Source organism: Delphinapterus leucas, chromosome 6 (assembly GCF_059928025.1).
Source record: "Delphinapterus leucas isolate spDelLeu-1000000601 "Yukka" chromosome 6, BTC_Dleu_Yukka2, whole genome shotgun sequence".
In the NCBI taxonomy this organism is placed as follows: Eukaryota; Metazoa; Chordata; class Mammalia; order Artiodactyla; family Monodontidae; genus Delphinapterus; species Delphinapterus leucas.
The window spans coordinates 91386009-91392548 of record NC_143134.1 but is presented as its reverse complement, the minus strand read 5'-3'; positions in this window follow the sequence as shown (position 1 = coordinate 91392548).

Genomic DNA, 6540 nt, shown 5'->3' with positions numbered 1-6540 from the left:
CCTCTGTCAGAGATAACTAGGGTTTAGAGCTAAAGGCATAATTTCTATATAAGACTAGAAAGCAGAACTGTTGTGTCTTATTGAGATCTTAATTTAATTCCCATTAAAGGGGAATTGAATTGACTGGATTAGTGAAGTTTCATTCTACTCATTCCTCCTCAGAGAGACGACTGAATCCATGTGGGTGCCATATTTGGTAGTGGGATATGGGAATGGAGTTTTCCATAGATCAGGGTAGGGGTAGGATTTTCTAGAAAGGAAAATCTGTCTTGGTTGGATGGACCAAGTTATTTAAATTCTGCCTGATAATTCTGTCCAGTCTCTTTGCATGAGCACAAAGTATTGTACACCCATCTGAACTGGGTAAAAACAGAAGTTAATAGCAGCTCTGTGGAAATAGATACCCTACTTATCTTCTGATCCAAGAGTCCAGGCTCTATCTGCTGCACCACACACTCTTCAGGGTGATAATTGCTCCTATTAGTTAGTGTTTCCTGAGAAGTGAAGCATAGTATCCAATTTTAATAATGAAGGCTATGGCAGTAATAACATGTAATATCCTATTTTATTTTCATCAAGAAGACCAAGCCCATCAGATAGAAGGATTATGGGTAATTCTGGGTATTGCTGGCAGTCTCTGAAGATGGCAATTCTGTCTGGGTTTAATTTCTCTCTTGATTACCAAGAACATTTTGATACTTAAGAATAGATGTGCTTGTTGCTGACAGGGAGGGGAGGGCTCATTACAAAGTGCTGGGGCAGACCTGCGCCCTCTTTTCTTCCAGTGGAACATCAGACTTTGCTACATGACTCCCACACAGGTGTCTATCACAGCTGAGCAACTCTGGCTTCCCTAAAATGAGAGTGCTAACAATAAAGGGTGACAATACAGAACATAAAGAAGCACAAAGGAAGTCTTCATCCTCACGTTGAACTTGCCCAGGATATATGCTGATGAAATCAGATCTGATCACATCCTGAGCTCCATCTGTTAAAGGTGCTCACAGCCACTTAGGAGAATGCCAGGGAAGAAAGACCTGACAATACATTTTCTGCCTGCTAAAGTAACTCCTTCTCTTCTCTCTGGCTAAAAATACAACCAAAGTGTCACTAAAACACACACACACACACACACACACACACACACACACACCACACAAACCCAAAATACAAGAAAGCCTAACATTTGTTGAACAGATTGTGTCAGAATATCAATTAGCTAAGTGTTTGGTATGCAAACATCCCCGGTGCGAACTCACCCAGAGGAGGACTTGCAGGGGGGGGAACGGAGAGTGTCAGAGAATTAGGGAGCAAGGCAGGCTGCCTCCAAGGGAAAGTGCTTGGAACCAAAGCTCAAGACCTTGTTGACAGGTGAGAATGGTGCAATTGCCTTTTACGTCCACCTAGTGGCAGAGTTCTAGCCAGAGTCATCTCTACCTCAACTGGTTCAGGTGACGACCATTTACTTGGACGTATAATATAACATTCAGCACTGGCGCTGAACCATTTGGAAGGCTGCAGTTCTTCAGCAGTGTTCACTTTTGGGCAGGGACCCATCTAGGTTATGCTAACTCTAAACTTCAAGCCCAGGGGATAGAATCTGCTGGAAGCAGGGAGTTGAAGTTTCCAAATTAATAAGACTAAAGCATCATGTTAGGTTCTAGTACATATTGTATGCCCGAGTAGCTAAAACTCCAAGGAGTGAATAAAGAGCAAAAATAGGAGAGGTTAGCGTTCAAATAGAGACCCTGTGGAGAGTAGCTGACATGAATAACAGTGGGCCAGTGGCAGGCCAGGGAATGAATGGAGTCTTTTGCTCTGTCCCTTTTGAATTATAAAACAGTTCCTGCAAAGGGCAGTTTGGTTTTAGGATAATTTGGACATGATCTAGAAATTCTGTGAAATGAAAAGGATACACTGATTAATTACATAGGCCAGCATTTTCCAAGAGGTGATATGCATTCATTCCACTTGGGGCAGTGCAGATAATTTCAGATGAAACATCTTTTACTTTAATAGTTCAGTATTTATTTTAATGTACCTTAGAAGAATTATAATTTGTTATACCACAAACCTGTTATTTCACAGGTGATATTGTTGGTTTTCCATTTACATTGGTTATATAAAATTTCCATTTTAAATACTTTTAGGAAAAATGTTTATTTGAAGGAAAACATTAAGTAAATAATAATACAGAAGATGTTATTACAAGAATATGGCAAAAATCATGAAGAGAGAATGTAACAATTGGAAAGTTTGGGAAATACTTCATCAAACCAGGGGACAAGGTAGATCGACTTGTAGACAGAAGAGTTCGGAATAGCAGGCAGGTAAAGGGAAAATGATAGAACTCTCAGAGGACCTGGATTCCGGTTCCAGCTGCCACTAGGCCTGTGTGACATTGGCCCCCTCTGGATCTCCTTATCTATAAAATAACTCTCATGCCTTGCTTAGCTTTATTATTTAGCAGTTCTATTTCACTTACTGTTATTGAGATTATGAACAATCATAATGACAGCCAGAGCAGTAAGGTCTGCTATGTGCCAGATTCTTTCCAATAGTCATCATTCTTAATCCTCATAATAGTCATGAAAGGTAGGTGTTATAATACCCATTCCATACATGAGGGAATTGAGGGTGGAAGATCCTGGCCACACAGAACCTGATTTGAATGAACTTAGGTCTGACTCTGGAGCCTGTGTTTGTTCCTCTGAGCCTGGTTGCGTCATAGTAGTTAATTCCTATTCACTCTCAAAACTAAGCTCGAGATCACCTATTCCAGTAAGACTGCTTTGACCTTATCTCTTCATCTGGGTTAGATGTCCCTCCTCTGTGTTCCCTTAATTTTCTATGTATGCTGTTTTTACTATTTGCCTTTATATTCCCAGCACCCTACACACTTTTGGGACACAGATTATATAGTCAACAAATTGCAGAAAGAGGGAGAAGATGAGGGAGAGGGAAATGGGAAAGAAAGGAGGGAGAGAGGATCAAAAAAGAATATATATTGCTGCCTTATTTTATTAAATATGAAAGAAGTAGAATTGAGAGGCTGGAGAGCAAGGAGGTTAAGCATATGGCCTCCTAGATCCAAACCACCCAGCTTTGCCACTTACTAGGTGTTTGACTTAGGGCGCAGGTTCAATACCTGTGCTTCAGTTTCTTCATCTACAAAATAGGGATATTAGTAATACCTACCTTAAAAGCTGTTGTAAAGACTAAATGAACTATCATATATAAAGTACTTAGAAGACCGCCTGGAATATGATAAGCAGGTGCTCAATAAATATTGTCTATCATTATTATTTCTGTGAAATTAATAAAAGGGGAAAAGTTTAACACTAGTGTAAAGTGAAAAAACCACATAATACTATTACACACATAGAGCCTCATCATTTTTCCAATTCTACTTGTTGACCAATGCAGAGTGATTTCAAGGCAGTTATGAATAAAGAGGATTATAGCTAGAGGATACACAATATAATATCTTTATCTTTCTGCTTCTATGACAGCAGAATTAAGCACTCCACCTCTACTCTTAGAACATTTGGAAATATTGATGTTAAAATTATCATACTGTATTCTAAATTCAGATTTACTTATTGTCTATCACCCTCAATTAGACTGAGTTCCTTGGAGGAAAGGACTCCTGTTTGATTCTTCTCTATGTCTCCAATTCTTAGTAAAGGGGCTGGCAAGAAATAAATGTTCAATAATGTTTGCTGAATGAACATGATAGAAAAGAAGTGTACATGTGAACAATAAAATAAATATTATGTGATATTTATCATACAAGAGGCTCAGATCAAGTGACACTATAGCTCAAAAAGGAGAGATCACCTCTATGTAGGAAAAGGTAGTAGAAAAGAATGGTTAAATCTGTGAACTTTAGAGTCAGACTGCTTTGGTTTTGAGCTCTAACTACGGCACCTGTGAGCTTATGTGACCTTGGGATGTAACCTAACTTCTTTAAACCTTAATCTCCTTATCAGTGAAATGGGGATAATATTAGTTAGAAGAACTCAATGAGATAATGTTTGTAACATGTCAGGTACCTATTATGTGTTTGTAGAGTAGCTAATATATCATCATCATCACCAAAGGCTTTGTGATGGGGGCACTCACCATCTGGATGGGCAGACACAAGTGAAGAGCACTGAAGAGCAAGAAGGTGTGAATAAAGGTACTGTGGGTGTTAGGAAGAATCAAAGCCAAACAGGGAGGGCAAGTGGCACTATTTAATTGGAATATTGGGTATTTTCAGGAAAGTAATGGGAGACAAGATTGGGAAGTTGGCTTTAAATGACAGACTGACAAGTTTAGTCTTTATTCTACACGTAATGCTGAGACTTTATGGGATTCTAAGTGGGGTAGAGACCAGTTCTGAGCCAGTTTTATGGGGAATGTTCTGGCTGTTTGTGCAGGACAATCTGGGGAAGGTGAGGGGAGATAGAAGAAAATAAACCACTTAGGAAGCTTCTCCAATACTTCCAATGAGAAGTTGAGGTCCCCCTCTGGGATGGTGGTATGGGAAAGGAAAAGAGGGAATAAGCATGTGGGACATTGGGAAGAATAAACTCAGAACTGTGTCCAACTGGATGTGAGAAGCAAAGTGAGGAGGCAGAGGCAAAGACAATTCTGAACTGGATTGCCAATTAGAACTGGATGTCCAGGAACAAGGTGCCACTCTTCTATAGTAGAATAGTTAAGAGTGGCAGAAATAAAGCGTAGGAGAGACTGGTTTTAGGGGGAAGATATATTTGTGTGTTGTTTTTTTTTTTTTCCACTCCGTGGCATGTGGGATCCTGCCGGACTGGGGCACGAACCCGTGTCCCCTGCATCGCCAGGCGGACTCTCAACCACTGTGCCACCAGGGAAGCCCTATATTTGCTTTTTGCTATGCTAAGTTTAAGGTGCAGTGGGATATTCAGGTAAAGAATGATATTCAAGAGACACTTGAAAATGTGATTTTTCAACTCAGACTGGTAATTATTTAGAAGATATCTGCATAAAGGTAATAGCTAAAGGTATACAGTTGGGTTGACTGTCTAAGAGTGAGAGAGAAAAGACTCAGAGGAGTCATCCTTGGGAAGTACTTCTCATAGCTAGAGGAGTAAAAGAGAAGTGTGTGGAGGTGCGGGGGGAGAGGAAGGAGGGATGAAGAACACATTACTAGAGAAGCCAAGAACAGAGCGACAGAAGTGCTCAGAGGAGCCGTGAGCTACAGTGAAGTCACAGAGAGAGATAAGTGAGAAGGGACCACTGGACTTGGCCATTAGGAATCATTGCTGACTTATGAGAGAACAATATGTGGAAGAGAAAACTAGATTGTGGATGCAAAGGAAAGAAAAAGTTATGTGGGAAAAGGAAGCAGTCAACTTGAGAGTACACTGTTAGTTCCGGAAGTTCAGGAAAGTGAGGACAGAGATGTGATGGGGGCTCAAGGTGGGAGCAGACTTGTTCTTCCCCAGCTAAATGACCACACATCAATGTTTATTCAGAGATGCTTATTGTCTATTCATTAAGAAATAGAAAGCAATATTGGTGGAGGAGGCCGGAGGAGGGACTTTGGAACAAACTAAATTGAAAGTCAGGTTACAGCCATTCTAAAGTCATAGACCGTGTTATCTGTATGTGTACAGTAGCATCTGTTTCAGCAGAGACAGAACTTATTTATCATGCATCAACAGGCTGTGAGAGAGAGGGAAACCAGAAACTCTCCTTCTCCACTAAGGAAAACAAAGCATGATCAACTCTTTGAAAATAATTTAAAAGGTTTGAAAAAGTATTTTAGCAAGGAAAGAACACTAAGAAAAAAAAGTGTATGATAGCTTCCCTTTCTTGACTTTTCCATCCAAATGCACTCCAGGACAATGCCCAGGTGCATAATTAGAACACTTCTAATAATACTATTAACACTGCCCGAGTTTATGGCATGTCTATCTGCACAGTGCTTTTTATTTTATAGAAAGCTCTCATGATCTCTTTTATCCTCCCAGAATCCCTGGGAGGTATTACTTTTTCTCTGTTTTATAAGGGAAGAAACTGAGAATCAGAAAGAATTGAGAGATTTTCCCCCAAATTACACAGCCAGGAAATGGTAGAGTCCCAAATCCCTTGCTCTTTTTTTCTACACGTTTTCAAATTCCATTCACACGGTCTTCACAGCATAACACTCCATGTATGGGATGACAAACCAAAGTGTAGCAAAGTGAGCGCCCTCTTTTCTATAATTCTATCAATATGGCCTAAAACTACGTCAGTTTGGGGGCACTTTTATTAGGTCAAGTTTCTCACTGAATAGTATCCAGTGCTCCCTTTTCACCCCCATCATAAAGAGCCCCAGGGCAGAAGTTCTTAGGAATGTTTTTCCCTCCCTCCCACATCTGCCCAGTTCAACCAGGCCTCTGAAATGCATGAACAAGGCCTCAATACTTACTTAAACGTGCTCCAGATGGGTCAGGAGGCAGGAAAGCAATTCTCTCCCTCAATATCTAGTTTGGTCTAGTAGGAAGAAGGCCAGACTTGGAGGCTGCAGGC